The sequence below is a fragment of the Camelina sativa genome, chromosome 4 (genome assembly GCF_030686135.1).
Source record: "Camelina sativa cultivar CO46 ecotype springtype chromosome 4, ASM3068613v1".
Classification (NCBI taxonomy): domain Eukaryota; kingdom Viridiplantae; phylum Streptophyta; class Magnoliopsida; order Brassicales; family Brassicaceae; genus Camelina; species Camelina sativa.
Window position 1 is genome coordinate 13,446,325 of NC_141883.1, and position 18,064 is coordinate 13,464,388.

The 18,064-nt window shown below is 33.8% G+C and overlaps 1 long non-coding RNA gene across 10 annotated transcripts; it reads left to right on the top strand.

Annotated features, from left to right (window-relative positions):
• Window positions 1–1,097: 1,097 nt before the first annotated feature.
• Window positions 1,098–4,273, top strand: LOC147945712 (uncharacterized). Of its 10 annotated transcripts, XR_015596702.1 has the most exons (5): window positions 1,118–1,493; window positions 1,725–1,865; window positions 3,133–3,258; window positions 3,643–3,799; window positions 3,956–4,273. It is a non-coding gene; the product is annotated as an uncharacterized LOC147945712 (long non-coding RNA). The 10 variants fall into 10 exon arrangements; XR_015596700.1 differs by lacking the exon at window positions 3,133–3,258 and having other exon boundaries at window positions 1,098–1,493; window positions 1,725–1,778; XR_015596708.1 differs by lacking the exon at window positions 3,133–3,258 and having other exon boundaries at window positions 1,102–1,472.
• The last annotated feature ends 13,791 nt before the right edge of the window (window positions 4,274–18,064 follow it).

Genomic DNA, 18,064 nt, shown 5'->3' on the forward strand with positions numbered 1-18,064 from the left:
CCGGCCAGATGTAGGCTTCGATTTGGAGCTGAACTGGTTAAAGTCTCGCATCTCATTTTCTGTTTTACTTTCATTCGATATCGTTAAAGTTCTCGCATACACACGAACGAGTGAGATAGTGAGTTGATTCGGTTAGATCTAAGGCGAAGATCTTACATTTAGTTTGGAAAGTGAAGTGTATGATTGGTGCTGATAATAACGATGTAGCTTTTCTTACCGATTGTTCAGATCTGGTGAAGATGGTGTTTTCTATTTCCAAATGGCCGACCTTTTCAGTTTATTTGGACGAGCTACTTTTTTTCTTTTTTTTTATCTCTCATAATGCAACTGCTAAAACAGATTTTTTGGCACGAAAAATTCATGCCGAACCGCGTTATACTACTTCTATATAAACAATTATTCTTTTAAATTAGTTTTCTTTGAACTAATCTATTAAAGGTGTCGATGAAAAAACAACAGGAAAAAAGCTTTAAAATACCTCATTTATTTTTATTTTGGATAAATAATACCTGAACTTTTTATATTGGAAAAATAATACTTCGTTTAGTTAATTAAGGTAAATTAATACTCCAATGTTTAAATGTTGTAATTTTACTACCTGTGACGTGTATTATTATTTTAAAATTACAATTTTATCCTTAAGAAAATTAAATTTCTATTTGTTTTTAAATAAAATAGAAATAAAATTAATAAAAAATAGAAAGTAAAAAAAGAAAACAAAAAAAAAACAAACAAACATGGGAAGGACTCCATGGCTGCTCTCTTCTTCTTCTTCTCTCTCAAGTCTGAATCATGAATTTAGTGATCCACTACAGAAAATGAAGGTATTTGTAGTAATATTGTATAGCGGTTTTGAAGATTCTGCTATAATTGAGTTTCCGAAAAAAAAATATAGCGTTTCCAAAAAGAAAAACGCTATGATAAAATGACCGCGAATTTTTTTGATATTGGCGCTTAATTTTTGATTCTACAATAGCATAGATGAAATGAAAACGTTATCTTAGAGATAACCGGGAAAATGCAAATTTCATTGCCTCCAAAAAATTTCTGAATAATATTAACAAAATAAAATAAAAAATAGAAGAAAAAAAAGAACTAAAAGAGAAATAGTTCGATTAGGTTGAATTACTAGTTAAACAGCCGCCACCTCTTCTCTCTTCTTTCGCTCTCCTTTCTTCTTCATCTCCGACATGAGTTACTCGACGACCGTGATGGCCAATCGTGGAAGAGATCGAGAGCTTTTGATTCTCGTTGCTGATACCGGCGACAAAGACGATGGTTCTTCTTTCGAAGCCTTCTTCTTCTTCCTCTGCTTCTTCTCTCTTCTATCTCGCTGAAACTCGATTCGAAACCCGATCTAAACTCGATCCCAATTTGTTTGTCACATCTTTCAGTCTCGATCCCTCTCAGTTTACAATCTCTTCTGAACTCGTCAATGGCGGTTTCCCTTCTTCTCAATCATATTTTGCAAAGTAGTAGCTCGATCTTTCTCCGTAGGTCCAATTTGCTTTTGATTTTCAGACTTGATTATTTGCTTATCACTAATCAGACTTGCTATTGTAAGAACTCTTGTTGGTTAGAAGTGATGACATGCCTTTTAGATTCTGTGTGGAGTTGTAAGATGATATATTTCATGAGTACAAATATCTATAGAAATTGACTTGTATCTTGTTGCTCATGTTTCTTCTTTGAATCTCTGATTTTGGTTTCTCATTGTGAAACAGGGTGGGTGATACATTCAACAGTTCTCATTTCACAGACTCAAGGAACAAATCTCGGTGACTCTTCTTCTTTTCCTGTTGAGAAAATTAATCGACAAAATATATGAAGCTTTGTTATATTCTTGATGGCGAAAAACTGATAATGTAAGCCATGGCTTAAACCGTGAGTCAATTAAAATTAAAATTAAACAAATATATAGCGTTGCTAAAGTAAATATATAAATTAAGAATACTCAATAACTATAAATAAAACTTTTATTTTGTTCATAACTATTCTCATACATTCATTTGTTTATTATACATAATCAAATAATATTATCAAACGTTTAAATATTCATTTGTTAATTATACATAATCAAATAAAATAAAGTTTTAACTTTTTTTGCATTTTATTTGTTAATAGATGAATAGTAAAAAATATGTTTTAATATAGAACTATATACCCTAAATTATATACCCTAAACGGCTAAACCATATATCCTAAACCCTTTATGCTCAATCTTCAACATATTTTATTAATTTATTTATTAATTAAATTAATGAAATACAAATAAACCATGGAACACAAAATTTTAAAATATATAGACATATATATATATATATAATATAGAACACAAAAATAAAATATATATATACAAGTAACAATGGAAAATACAATTGACTAATGTATCATATAATCAAAATATATTTATACTAATGTCTCATAGGTTCCTAATTTGTAAACAAAATTTAAGTGAAAAATTTTAATGTTCTTTTTTGCATTAATTTTATTTTGTTATTTGAAAATAGTGAAATGTATTTCAAGATTGAACCATACACCCTTAATGTTTAGGGTTTAGGGTATAAGGTTTAGAGTTTAGATTTCAATCTTGAAACATAATTCATTATTTATAAATTAACAAAATAAAATGTATTAAGAAATTATTTTGTAATATTAGTAACATACAATATGAATAAATAAGATATTACAAATATACAAATTAATTATAAAAATCAGTTAGGTGTAACATATATATATATATTAATACATTTTCAATCTTTTTTAAATACTTATTACTTATATATTTAAATCTCTAAATTATCAATTCAATTGTCATATATATTCAAAACTAAATTTCTCAATTCCTAAAACTTAAATTCCAAACCCTATATTATAAAATTTAAACCTTTAATTTTATACTCATACATAAAAATTATAAAACTAAATAAAAACCAAAATAAACGAGAAAGCCTCTTATTGGCTAATCCATAGAGACGCGGATTGGACTTTAGCTTATCCTCCACCGTTGATGAATTATATCTAGCGGCTAAAATCTTCTCCTTTTATATTTTCTTTTGGTTAAAACTCCTTCCTCTCCGTCTCCCCTTTATCGTCTCTTTCATCTTCTTCTTCTTCCACCAACCCACACAGCAGCAAGAGACGGATTCGCCGTGACCAACGTTGGCGGGAGCAGATCTAGTTTTATTGAAACATCAACGAGGAACCCTTTGAGCCACGCGCGAGACTTTTCACCTTCGTATTTCCATAGATCTGATGGTTTGTCTACACTTAATTCTACCTTCTTCCTTGACGAATCTAAAGGATTGAAATTTTATCTTCCATTCTGCTTTCGTTTTTGGTGTAATATACATATAGGTTGTCTTTGATCTCAAACCACTTGATTCGAGTCTCTCTAGCTCTTAGATCTCTCTCAAGGTGTTGTAGGTTTCTTCTAAACTGTTTTATTGGATCGAATTTTAGGCTAGGGTTTCTAAGGTTCTAGCTCAATATTCAGGGTTGAAATCGTCGTTGCTCGCTGTTTTATCATCCCTTTTTCACGTTTCTGTGTTTGTTGATGCTTTGATTGATGTTGAGTTGTGATATTACTTCGTTCTGATTCGTGCTTGCTTCTTCTGTCTGGTGTTGTTAAACAATGGAAAGGTTTTTGTATGAAGGCACCAACTCTGCTGCATTTGCATAAGTGGGAACCTTCTCAATTGCAACTCAAAATTTCAGAATTTTGTGAGGCTTTTATCTCTCCGTCGAGGCAGCTGTTAGCACTACTCTCCTACCACTCCGAAGCTTTCTCTTGTTGCAGGTAATAACTTGTTTTCGAATAGTACGCATATACTTTTCATTCTACTAGCGTTGTTTAGTTTTTTTTTTTTGTTATGCCAGTAATGTTTATATGTTTACATTCATTCATTGGTTATTTTTTGGCTGGATGTTAATGTTCTTATAATTAATTGCACAGATGGCTAGTGTAACGGAGGAGTATAGTGACCAGCAGAAGAATTCTAAGCTGTTGAAAGAGAACCACAAAAGCTGAGAGACGAGCTTTAGAAGAAGATGTTTTGACGCATAAGTTTTTATTAAGTGTTCTTATCAAGTGTTTTAGTGACAGAATTACAGAATATAGTAAAAAGCCTAATGGGCCTTCTGAAACCACAAAACAATTCAAAACAAAAGGCCCTTTATTGGCTTATTGTAATTATAATTTATATATACAATTATGTCTAATCTTTGTAAAATTAGTTTTAATATCAATAAATATCAGCATTTTATTTTCAAATTTAAATGAGCGAATTAATAATATATATAGCTTGTACAAATACAGTGTAAATACAATCTCTTATACGTTCAATATATAGCTTGTACAAATACAGTATAAATACAATCCTATATAAATACATAAAACTGTTTACGTATTAAAAAAATACTATTATTAAATATATTAACAGTAATTAATATTCACTATTGTTTATTTAAAGATTGCTTACAGAAAAACTGCTATATTATTGAATATCTCAATAGCATTTAATAAAATCGCTATATAAAGTGTCATACCTACACGTCGAGATGATCGCTTGGCGGATCAGTTAACGTGCTGTTAGAGCGGTGACCGTGAAGGGTACCAGTGCAGGCTCCAGTTGTACCGCATGTGGCGGGGTGCAGCCGAGGGCTGCGGAGGTTGAGGATTTTTCCATCTTATGTTAGGAGGATGGAGCAGTTGTAGGTGGCCGGTGCGAGATTCTTCGCGAGAGGTATCGAGCCTAGAGAGGCGGATAGGTGGACATATGTTTTTGGAGCATATATTTTGTTGTTTGGTGGTTAATCCAGTTGGATGTTAGAAGTTGAGTGGGCAGGTGTAACATTGCAATGTTATACTCGGACCAGAGGAGGTACTTTCGGTCAGAAGATGTTTATAGTCGTTAAGGATTGTTGCTCCTGAAGGGATGGTGGTTATCCCAGAATACCGATAGCTCGAGGGGTTGTGGGCTCCGAGAGTGGCAGAGGGGATGATGTTCTCCTGAGGGGATGATTAGTACCTCTGATACCAAGATCTTGAGGATTATGGTCCAAGAGTGAGACAGTATAACTCGAAGACGGTGGTCTGAGAGTGAGATCGGTATGGCTCGAAGATTGCAACCTAAGGGTGGAAAGTTGGGAGCAATCAATGCCTAGGACGTGAGTATAAACATGACGATTGAATGTAGACCTCGAGAGTTTGACGGTGGTTTAATCTCGGGTTTTGGATGTGTTGACCAATGGGTCAGGGTTTTATGACCAGAGCGGTTATGAATGTGTGGCTGGTACGCCAGGATTGTGAGGCTGATGGTGCTGGAGTCCCGGAAAGGGGAGTTGCAGCAGGTATGAGCCGGAAAAGGCATGTTTGCCAGATACTTAAGTTGACGAGAAGCCTTCATGGCAGGATAATCTAATCGTTTCGACGATGTTGGATTATGTTCATTGGAGATGGACAAGGTTGCTAGATTCAAGGTTATGGTAAGCTTTCTGAGGGAGACAAAGCAAGAGGTTTGAGTTGGCGGCTTGCAAAGCATTTGATGCGGTAAATCAGAATGTGCGAACGTATGGTACTTGTTTGTTTTATTACGTTCGTATTGATGATTTGCTGTGGACAATTGCTAAGCGAAAAGCTAACTTTGTAATAAGCTATCTTGTGGAAGTTTCCCTAAGACACAAGTTACTAGAGGTTCTTGGATGGACAAGAGATGTTGATATCCGAGTGGTGGTGAGTTGATGTCAGCATACTTGTTTATTAGTCTAGTAGAGCTGAGGAAGAAAAAAAGGGGGTTCATCCGTCCTAGTGTATCACCGTGAGGAGCGTCGGTGTTGTTCGTCAAGTAGAAGGACGAGGTATGGGTTTATGAGTTCGTGGCGATGCCGTTTGGGTTGGAAAAAAAAAAAACAATGCGCCAGTAGCGTTTATGAGATTGATGAACAGCTAGTTTCATGAGTTTCTGGACGTGTCTGTCATCATTTTCATCGACAACATCCTGGTTTTCGCTAAGAGTACTAAGGAGCAGGCAGTGCATTTGAGAGCAGTTCTGGAGAAGCTGCGTGAGCAGAAGTTGTTTGCTAAGCTGAGCAAGTGTAGTTTCTGGCAGTGTGAGATGAGTTTTCTGGATTACATTGTGTTTGCAGTAGATCCGGAGAAGATTCAGGCTATCAGGGATTGACCTAGACCGCAGAATGCCACGGAGATCAGGAGTTTTCTTGGGTTGACAGGTTACTACAGGAGGTGTGTGCGGGGGTTTGCGAGCAGGGCACGTCCTATGACTAAGTTGACAGGGAAGGATGTTCCTTTTGTCTGGTCACAGGAGTGTGAGGAGGGCTTTGCAAGCCTTAAGGAGATGTTGACGACCGCTCCAGTATTGGTGTTGCCTGAGCAGGGAGAATCCTATGTGGTGTATATAGATAGATCCAGAGTTGGTTTGGGGTGTGTGTTGATGCAGCATGGGAAGGTTATTGCCTATGCTTCGCGACAGTTGCGGAAGCATGAGGACAACTATCCTACCCATGACTTGGAGGGTGCTGTAGTTTTTGCTCTGAAGATTTGGAGATCTTATCTTTATGGTGCAAAGGTATCGGTGTTTACAGATCATAAGAGCCTCAAGTATATATTCACTCAGCTCGAGCTGAATTTGAGGCAGAGGCGGTGGATGGAGCTGGTGGCAGATTATGATTTGGAGATAGCCTATCACCCTGGTAAGGCTAACTTGGTTGCGGATGCTTTGAGTCGGAAGCAAGCAGCTTTGGCTAGGAGCAAGATATGGATTCTCTGGTAGGAGAGATCAGTGCTTTGAGTTTGTGTGCGGTTTCTCAGGAGCCGTTGGTCTTGGTTGCAGCTGATAGATCAGATCTGCTGAGCAGAGTGCGTTTGGCTCAGGAGAATGATTTGTGGCTGGTGAATGCCTCTAAGGCTATTGATTCTGAGTATCAGGTCTCAGCTAATGGTTTTATTTTGGTATATGGGCGGATTTATGTTCCTAAGGATGAGGAGTTGAGGCAGGAGATTCTGAGAGAGGCTCACACTAGCATGTTCTCTATTCATCCAGGGGCGACTAAGATGTATCGTGATCTCAAGAGGTATTATCACTGGGTCGGGATGAAGAAGGATGTGGATAGTTGGGTTGCAAGGTGCGATGTGTGTCAGCTAGTGAAGGCTGAGCATCAGGTACCGGGTGGTTTGCTGAAGAGTCTTCCCATTCTAGAGTGGAAGTGGGATATGATTACTATGGACTTCGTGGTGGGTTTGCCAGTGTTCAGGACGTTTGATGCTATTTGGGTCATTGTGGACCGGTTGACTAAGTCGGCACATTTTCTGGCCATTAAGAAGACTGATGGAGCAGCGGTCTTGGCTAAGAATTATGTGAAGGAGATAGTCAGGTTGCATGGAGTGCCGACGAGCATTGTGTCTGATAGGGATTCCAAGTTCACTTCGGTGTTCTGGAGGGCATTTCAGGCATAGATGGGAATTGGGTAGATCATTTGAGCTTGGTAGAGTTTGCTTACAACAACAGTTACCAGGCGAGTATTGGGATGACACCTTATGAGGCTTTGTATGGGAGGTCGTGTCGTACACCGTTATGCTTGACTCAGGTGGGGGAGAGGAGCATGTACGGGGCAGATTTTGTTTAGGAAACCTCGGAGAAGATTCGGGTTCTCAAGTTGAACATGAAGGAAGCTCAGGATCGGCAGAGGAGTTATGCCGATAGCAGGAGGAAAGATCTTGAGTTTCAGGTTGGAGATAGAGTGTACCTCAAGATGGCCATGTTGCGGGGTCCGAACAGGTCATTGACTGAGACTGATTGGAGTCTGAGGTATATGGGTTCGTTCAGAGTGATTGAGCGAGTTGGACCAGTGGCATATAGACTGGAGTTACCTGAGGTTATGCGTGCTTTCCGTATGCTTTTCGATGTGTCTATGTTGCGGAAGTGTCTCAGTGAGGATGATCAGTTGCTGGCTAAGATTCATGAGGATCTTCAGCCTAACATGACTTTGGATGCGAGACCAGTGAGGGTTCTCGAGAGGAGGATCAATGAACTTCGAAAGAAGAAGATTCCTTGGATGAGAGTCATTTGGGATTGTGATGGTGTTGAGGAGCAGACTTGGGAGCCAGAGGCGAAGATGCCGTTAAGAAATCTTTAATATACGTTAGTTTTATATATCAAAAAAATTCTATATGGAAAACTGAAAATTAGGATTTGCATAAGTTTAAATATTTTATAGTTTAAAATAAATTTAAGATGCCGTCAAATTGTTTTTAAAAGATATTCCAATATCTATTATTCAAAATTAATTTCAATTTTGGTCAAAATATTTTGAACAATAAAAAATAATATTATTTATAATTTTGAAAATATGATTTAAATATATATTTTTTACATCTGATATTATAATTTTTGAATAATATTTACCAATTTTAGAATTTATAGGAACAAAATATTGTGTATAGAAATAAATTGAATAGCAATGACAGTTGTATGTAATATTATAGAATATTAAAAGCAAGTAATAAATTGAGCACAAAGTTCTCTGGCGACGACATATCAGTTTTTTTTCAATAATGCTTCTCTTTTGATATATAGGGGATAATATTTTCTAAAAATTATTTATATATTTAGTGCCCTTGATGAAATTACAATAAACACTATTGGTTAGTTTTTATTTTTTATTTCGAAAATATTAGAAAAAAATTCATGTCATTAATTTATATTCACATCATTATCCAGAGTTTTCTCTGTCATAAATATCAAAATAGAGGGAAACTGAATCGTTTGTGTTACTGTTCACGAACAAAATAAATATCTCTCTCTCTCTCGTCATTGTGATTCGTCTCAACTCATGTTCGTATTTTCAAGCTGAGTTGTAGTACTTAACGGAAGACGAAAGGTTGCACAGCTTCATATGACAGCTAATTTATAATACTTCACGGAAGACATAAGGTTGCATAGATTCATATGAAGACTGATTTATATTACTTCGCGGCTGAGTTATAATACTTTGAGGAAGACGAAAGGTTGCATAGATTCATATGACGGCTGATTTATATTGCTTTGCGGCTGAGTTATAATACTTCATAGAAGACGAAAGGTTGCGTAGATTCATATGACAGCTAATTTATATTGCTTAACGACTGAGTTATAATACTTCACGGAAGACAAAAGGTTGCATAGATTCATATGATGGCTGATTTATATTGTTTCGCGGCTGAGTTATAATATTTCATGCAAGACAAAAGGTTACATAGAGTCATATAACGACTGATTTATATTGCTTCGCAGCTGGGTTATAATACTTCATGGAAGACGAAAGGTTGCGTAGATTCATATGACGGTTGATTTATATTATTGCTTCACGGTTGAGTTATAATACTTCACGGAAGACAAAAGGTTGCATAAATTCATATGATGACTGATTTATATTGCTTGCGGCTGACTTATTACAAAAAGAAACTGAACGTAAACAAATTATTTATATTGCTTCTCGGCTGAGTTATTACAAGAAAGAAACTGAAAGTAAACAAATATATTACAACGATACTACATCGAACAAGTTTTTCGCATCTATCTGCACAACTGTACACCCTCTATCGTCAGTGTTAAATACATATTTGTGTTTTATTTATCCAATTATCATAAACAACAATTATCAGAACCAGATCCATCACATATTAGAGCATGATGAATGAAAATGAAGAATAATGAGGAAGACGATGACGAATTGGATGTTCAAAAATTAAGTTCAGGATAACTCTGTTGATATGAAGAACATGTAAATCTTTTTTGAACAAGGTGAAGAACAAGACGAGGAGAAAAATAGACGTTTTGTACTTCCTTTGATGATAATGACATGGAATGATGACATGAAATGATTCATCCGACATCATTTTTCAATCGATGAAGTGGCAATTAAGCCACCAAACTAACATGTAAATCAGCCTAACTAAACTAGCCATCAAACAAAACAATACGTCAGTCGCAACATGAATACTATTACAGTAATTAAGAAAAGAAAAAATGGCTGCCAAATTCAGCCGTTAAATATTAAAGCTCAACTTAAAATATTTAACTCAGACGTATCGTTTCATAATTAGGCTGTAATTGGATGCTATTCTGGTAATTAATCTTTCGTTACTAACTCAGCCGTAAAATGGCTGGGTTTTTTGTTAATCCAGCTCATTACGGCTGATTTATAACACTTAAACGTAAGTCAGCCGTAACGACATCCAATAAGTAAGTCGTCGTTATAACTCAGCCAGCCGGAGAAAGTTAACTCAGCCGTGTCGAAGTATTAACTCAACCAATTTTTTGACAAATCAACCATCGGGTAAAAACTCAGCAGTAATTACGGCTGGATTATACTCGTAACTCAACTATTTTCTCATAACTCATATAAGTTTCATTAAGTCAGCTGTAACGCCAGACTGAGTTATGCTCGTAAGTTAGTCGTTTGCTCATAACTCAGCCATTTTCCTTAAATCAGCCGCAATCCGCAACGTACCATAATTCAGTTGTCATTGCTGTTGTAACACTTTACAGCTTAGTTATTTTAATGCATATCAGCGGTTACTGACATGACGACTCGTTTTTTGATGTAGAATTAAAAAATACTGACATTTTTTGTAATTACGTTTTTTTTAAATTTCAACAATTACACTCTCAATATATAAAATATATCCGAAATATTGTAGTAATAAAAAAAGATTTGTATAGTTTCTGCCTTTTTCTGGTATGTGACTAAATCCTCAGAAAATTAGTGTACTTTGAGAATGCAATCACCATCTAAGACTGTCAAGCAAAAAAAAAACTTCCTCTCTCTCGAAGAAGAACCGTTCGCCCTAGCCGTCACACAAAAATTTTCTCCGATGGCCGGCGATGGGTGGCTTCCACAACACCATCGTCGGTTCTAGTTTCTTATCGTTTTAGTGTTGTCCGTGTTTGCCTTCCTAGCCTGGTCAATCCTAAGCTCCGTCGTCTCCACCCTTTGTCCCTTCCTCTCGATGTTGATAGTCCAGTCCGGCGTGGTGACTATCTCGGAGGACTGGTGGCCGATTGTTGATGTTCGAAAGTGGATCTATTCCCCGGTGGCCCTCTCGTCCCTCAGATCTGGTCAGTTGGAGGTTTCAGGTTCCCGATCTGGTTCTAATGTCTCGACATTGTAGCTCATAGGCTCTGTTCTCGTTTGATTGTGAGTCAGTGGTGAATTGTCGCATGTTTCGGTTGCTTTCAAGGTGGTTCTGAAGAGCTTTTTCTTGGATTTTGTTGGCCTTGCGTTGGATCTGTCTCGTGTGAGGCTTGTTTTTAGCCAGCTTCTTGTATCCCTGACTTCGCTTTGAAGGTCTCTTTGGTTTTGCGACAACGGCCTCATTGTTTTTGGGTTCCTCCTCCTTTGGTTGTGTTGAGTGACTTAGCTTTGGTTTTAGGTTGTCTGATCGCTTAGGTTTTCTCTAGTTAGGACAGTTTAATCGTTGGTTTAGGCTAGATCTTTGGAGTTAGAGGTCCTTAATCTACGGGTTTGGCCTTTTTGTGCAATCCGGTATCAGCTCTTTTGTGGCCTCTCTTCTTTGATTTGGTTGTTAGCCTGGTTGACTTGTTCTGCTTCGGTAATCTGTTTTGGATTTTGCTTGTGGTTAGTCTCTGTTTGCCCTTCCTTGGCTGAGTATTCAATCGGGTTCCTCTTATTGATATTATGGATGGTACAAATTACCCTCTTGTTTGGGTTTCCTCCGATTTTGCTAGAAGGTTGGTTTGGTCGTCTTCCTTGAGCTAGTACGTTCATCTTCCTTTGTCAAATTATCTGTCAGGTTCCGCGATTCGTTCTGCTTCAACTCGCCTTTCCGTGGTTCTCTTGTTTGAGCTTATTGGGACTCTACCATTAGTGACTCCTTCAGGTTCCGTAGTTTGCTATTATCTGTATAAGTTTCTCTCGTTTGGGTGTAGTTTCCTTCTTGGATTTTAGTTTCTGAGGATATCTCTTTTTTCTTCTAGCTTAGTGTTTCAAAAACGCATCCCACCTTTATAGTTTACAATCGCATTTTATAATGAAAATCATCAGACGGAAAAAAAAAAAAAAATGCAATGAAATCTCGTAAACTCTTCTCATGAGATCAAATATAATATCTCGAGTATGACTAATTTAATATTTTCTGCTCATGAGATCAAATATGATATCTCGATTACGACTAATTTAAAAATACATGTGACGTGCATTTACTTAATAATCAAGCAACTAACCATTTATCTAAGTGTGTGCTATAACTCGCCATCAAACTGAATATTAAATTACAAATTATAAATTTTACACATATAATTGGTAAGTAATGTCAATGCGATTGGATGTTTAACCTCTCAATTGGTCCCTTGTGTACCGCAGTATCTATTTTGAGGTGTTACAATTCCTTTTAACTAGGAAATTAGGATTTGTGGTGAATTGGAGAACATAAATGATGTTTTCTATCACCATTCAAACAATAAGACTTCTATATAAAATGTAATTTATCTGAAATATATTAAATTTTCAATTGGAAAATTAAACAATATAAACATATACTAAATCCATTTTAACACTGAAAACCCCATTCATATAATGAATTTAAAAAATTTAAAGGGCATACCTAAATTTATGAATGACGTAAATGTAACTTTATTTGTATAATATAAATCAATAAAATATTGGAATTTAATTTATAACTTTATATATATACTAAAATGTTATGTTGTTGCATATCTAACACAATTTCAAATTAAAATATTCTTAACAAACCTAGAAATTTTGGTTTTGACTTCTTGGAATTAAATGATTAAACATTGAGTTTCTTTCTTTTCAATCATTAAAAACAAATATGTTTATAATTTCATGGAAAACAGCAACTTTATTTCTGATAGTTTGCAAAAAAAAAAAAAAAAAAATCTTTGAAAAACAAAATTTAAGAAATAAATATTTACATATATATATATATATATAAATTAGGTAAAAATGTATATATATATATATATATATATATTTAGATACCTATCTTATAAATAAGTATCAATACAATAAAACTTGAATGTTTCTTTTCAGAGTCTGACACATCAGTATTGTGAATCATTACGGAGTTGACACATCAATTTAAACAGGTAACCAATGAAAACATTTTAATTAATACTGTTCATCATTCTCTTCCAATAATAACCATTCACTAACCTATTAAATTAAACATTAATACATATCAGTTTTTTTTGTTTAGATGGACACATATTTGTTCTCTTGGATGATTCGATTTCTTCTTCTTTCTAATTAGCTTTCATCGTCGGTTCAAATCCAATCCTTAGAAAGAGAGTCATGGGATCACCAACACTGCGGATTCAACGTTATTTTCGTCGGTGTAACGAAAAGGGTTTGTGTGATTGTGTGTTAAAAACACTTATATCGCCGACTTTGTTCAACAAGGATGGAGAGAGAGAGTAGGTGTTGAACCCTAACATCACCGCAAGAAGGAGAGAGAGGAGAAGAGAGGTAGCCATGAGAGAGAGAGTATGGGAGAGCAAGAGAGATCGTAAAAAATAGAGAAAAAGGAAGAAGAAAAGATGGTGCCGAGAGATGGAGGTGGGAAGCGGCGAACCGGATGACAATCAATGGAGAAGGAGACGTTGCGGAGGTGGTGGATCTGGTAGTCATTACTGTGACTGTGGCAGGCCACAGTGGTGGTGGAAGAGCAAATTCGGAGTAGATCGGATATGGAGAAAAGAAGAACGAGAAAGAGGAATAAGATAATAAAGCAGTTAGGAGAGGTGCCTTTGGAGGCTCTTTGACGCCGGATGTGACATCAGATTAGAAAGAAAAAAACACCTACGTGATCACCATCAAGCCATGAGCTCGAAGCCAATGACGGAAGCCCGATTGGAGTTATCTTCAAGAAGCTATGTGGGATTCTTCCTACACAAGAAATTACTATAACTGCCCAAACCAGAAACCCTAGAAAGCAGATTCGAGGTTATCTCATTGGAACAGTGTTTGGTACCCGATCGAGCTGAGATTTGGTGGGGAGCGTCACGGTACTACTGGCTGTAGATTCAACGGTGGGATTGTGATTTTAATGGTTAGTTGTGGTTTCCACTGGTGTGTTTTGAGACATTTGTTTAGAGTAAATAGTAACATTTTAATGTTTGGTTTGACAAACGAGGTTGGATGGAGCTGAAGCTTTGTATGAGTGTTCTTGAATATTGGGTCTGAGATGAGAAAGGAGAAATGAGTTTCAACATTTAAGTGGCAAAGGAGGAGGAGAATTCTCGAGATAACAAAACACAAGAAGTTACAAAATATGAGGATATGTTTGAACCAAAGAAAACAGAGATAGATGATGAAAAAGCTGTGACGGAAGATAAAGAGTCAGAGGTTTAGACAAATGGAGACAATGCTGAGACTGAAAAAGCTGTGATGGAAGATAAAGAGTCAGAGGTTAACTTGTGACTGTAGGCAAGACTCATCCTTTGCAAGAACAGATGTTAGAGTTTTACAAATACTAAACTGCAGACTAAAAAACCACTAGAGTAAAGTAAATATCTTTGTTTTGGAAGAAGAGATGTTAGAGTTTTACAAATACTAAACTGCAGACTAAAAGACCACAAGAGTAAAGTAAATATCTTTGTTCGAAATGTTTCACAATCGAGCAAGAATAATGAAGATGTTTATTTATTGAAGAGATACTAGGAACCGATAGCTGAAACATTTTTTTTCATTTTTATTTACTCGTAGTTTTAATGCTACATAAGCAAAACTATGATGTGATTTCGAATATACGACAGAGGTGGATATTGATATATTTTTGGGTTTGGGTTTGAGACGGATTATGTTTCAGAGAATTTTATTATGAGATTTATATGATATGGTTTTGGCCTTTTGCGATCCTAGAGTTTTTTATTATTTAAATATTATATTTGCTTATGTTGACAAATCATGTTTTTAAGGTAAATACAAAGTCAAAAATGATAATCAATCAACACATACTTTGATTTTTTTTTGTTTATTATTGTAAACAACATATAAAAATTATCTTTAAAATAAAAATAAAATAAAAAATAACCCGCGGCGTAGCGCGGGTACTATCTTAGTTTCTATAAAAACTATATGTATTATATAGAACGAATTTTATGAGTCTAAAGAAAAATTAGATGGGTAAAGAGCCATTTTCATATAATTTCGAAAGTGCATTTTTCAACTTCAACTTTGATACAATGCCGATTTCTACCCGAACTAAATATGTTTCTTAAAATAAGGCTAAGCTATCTGAACTATAATTTTTTTGCCAAAAACAACATTGACCGTAATAGTATTGGTCACTATAACGAGTCATATGCCATGTGTATAGCTTCTGCTGAGTTTCAGATAGGTTAAGCTTCTGCTGAGTCAAATGTACTTCTAAAATTGTACAAGTTAAAAATAGTTCTTTACACAATTTAAAAGTTAGATAGGTTCGTAAAACAAAATCCCGAGGCTCTAAACTAGCTTCTCGTCGTTAAAAGATACTGGATTCTTATAAGCATAAGCGATTCCAGTCAATAAACTTAATAAGTCGTTCTGGTGCTTTAAGCATACTAGCTTCTTCTTGTTAGTTACGTACGCTCACACCATATAGAATAAGCTGCTGCCTGGAACATTTAATTTCGATATTTCTTAATATAATTTTTTCATAATGCAAGAATTAAAAATATGTATAATGAAACATAAATTCAATGCTGAGAATATACAACTCAAACTTTTAAATTTGGATGTTCGTTAAATAAAGCTTCTTGCTCGTTCAGTTTATATTCATTTTAATATGATTTATCATATAACTTTAAATCATTTTTTAAACATTTTAGTTGATGTGAAACGTTATATACATACTTTTTATTAATTGAGTAATATATCTGTTCATTTTTTTAAAGTTTGAATCATAATATATGCAGAAAACAAAAGTTAGATTTTTTAATTAAATTTTATGTTTTATATGATGATTCAAAACAACTAAAAAATAAAATCAAACAAAGATTATAGGAGAATCCATAATTTTAAATCTTAACATTTAATATATCTATATTTATTATTTGGATACTTTGTATTTTATAATCAACGATAGAATCGTTTGGTTATAGGGATGGTCAAAAATTAATTATAAAATTATTTGGATATATATACATTAATATAAGTAATGATATTCTCTATAAAATACAAATATTATTTGTTGATAAAATTTACTTGAAAATACTTGGCATGAATTGTTGATTATAAACAAAATAATGGCCAAACTTTACGTTTGGCGTTTTCGAACACTATAAATTAGCTTGATTTTGAACATAATTGTAGGAGATATACGGTATCATAATATCAGATACGGTATCTGGAATCGGCCTAGTTTAATCAATGGTATAGCCGTATAGGGTGACGTGCATTAATTCAAAAATCAAGCCAACTACCATATACATTTTTTAAAATTATCATATGTACTATATATCATTATTTTCACCACCAGTTAAGTTTTCTTTGTTATTAAAATTTATGTATTATTCGTCCAAACTTCAACGTACTGCATGTTGCTTTTTTTTTTTTTGTCGTCGTACTGCATGTTGCTTGACTTCACGAGTTGATACTACAGTAAAACCTCAATAAATTAATAATGTTGGGACTAAGACATTTTATTAATTTATAGTAATATTAATTTATCTATAAATTAATAATTATTATTTTATAGTATAAATTAATAATTATTAATTTATAGATATATTTTTAATTGTTTATTTTTTAAAAAATTATGAATTGGAACAACTATAGCAAAATAAGATTAAACTTTCAGATGTTATAAATTTTATGGTTTAGGAATTGAACTTGTAATATTTAGAAAGCACTATTTACAATAAATTACAAATATTATAGACAAATTGACTTATACACATGAGACACATAAATTCAAATCTATGAATAATAATATCAATTCTCCTATTTTATTAATCTGTCAAATTATCAAATTGTAAATGATGCATATCTAAAAATTAAAACTTTAAATTTTAATTATTTGTATGACATGTTATAAAATATTTTAGAGATATTATTATAGGTTGAAAATAAAACATTACAATTGTTCTATAGAATTGAGCTTTAGGAGAAACATACACTATTATATCAGTATATATATATATATATATATATATATATATATAAATTTACATAATTATTAATTTATGATATTATTGGGACCATATTTTATAAGGAGATTTCGAAAAAATTATTATCTTATTATCTTATTGAATATTGTTAGTTTTTACACTGGCCCGACTTGGGACCAGCAAAATTTATTAATTTATAGTGTTTATTAATTTATAGAGTATTAATTTATAGAGGTTTTACTGTATTCCGTGAACTAGTGCATAATTCTATTTCGTGAACTAGATTGGAAAAGAAAAAATATTTAGGTTTCATCTATTAGTGAACCTCTTTATTCATCTTTTCCTTTTCAACTAAGCATAATCTTCTATACATTATTTTATGTAAAAAATAAATCAAAACTAAATTAAAAAGCAAAAAAAAATAAAAAAACAAATTATGTATACTTTTAATTAAGGAAAGTTAAATATTGGCATGATTTAGATTTTACAATTAAAACAAAACTATATATCGATTTAGGTTTACAAATAAGGTGATTAAGATTTAAATTTTACAATTAAAACGAAATTATGTGTTGGTTTAGATTTATAAATAAAGTGGTTAGGGTTTAAATTTTATAATTAAAATCAAATTATATGTCGATTTGGGTTTACAAATGAATTGGTTAAGTTTTAAATTTTACAATTAAAACGAAATTATATGTCGGTTTGGATATATAAATGAAGTGGTTAAGGTTTAGATTTTACAATTAAAACGGAATTATATATCGGTTTAAATTTACAAATGAGATGGTTAGGATTTAGATTTTACAATTAGAATGAAATTATATCGTTTTGGGTTTTAAAAAAAACGGTTTGAGTTTTTAATTTTATAATAATGTATACAGAATTTGTTTCCTTATTTTACAAAAAGGTGAATGAATAAGTTCTTAAAT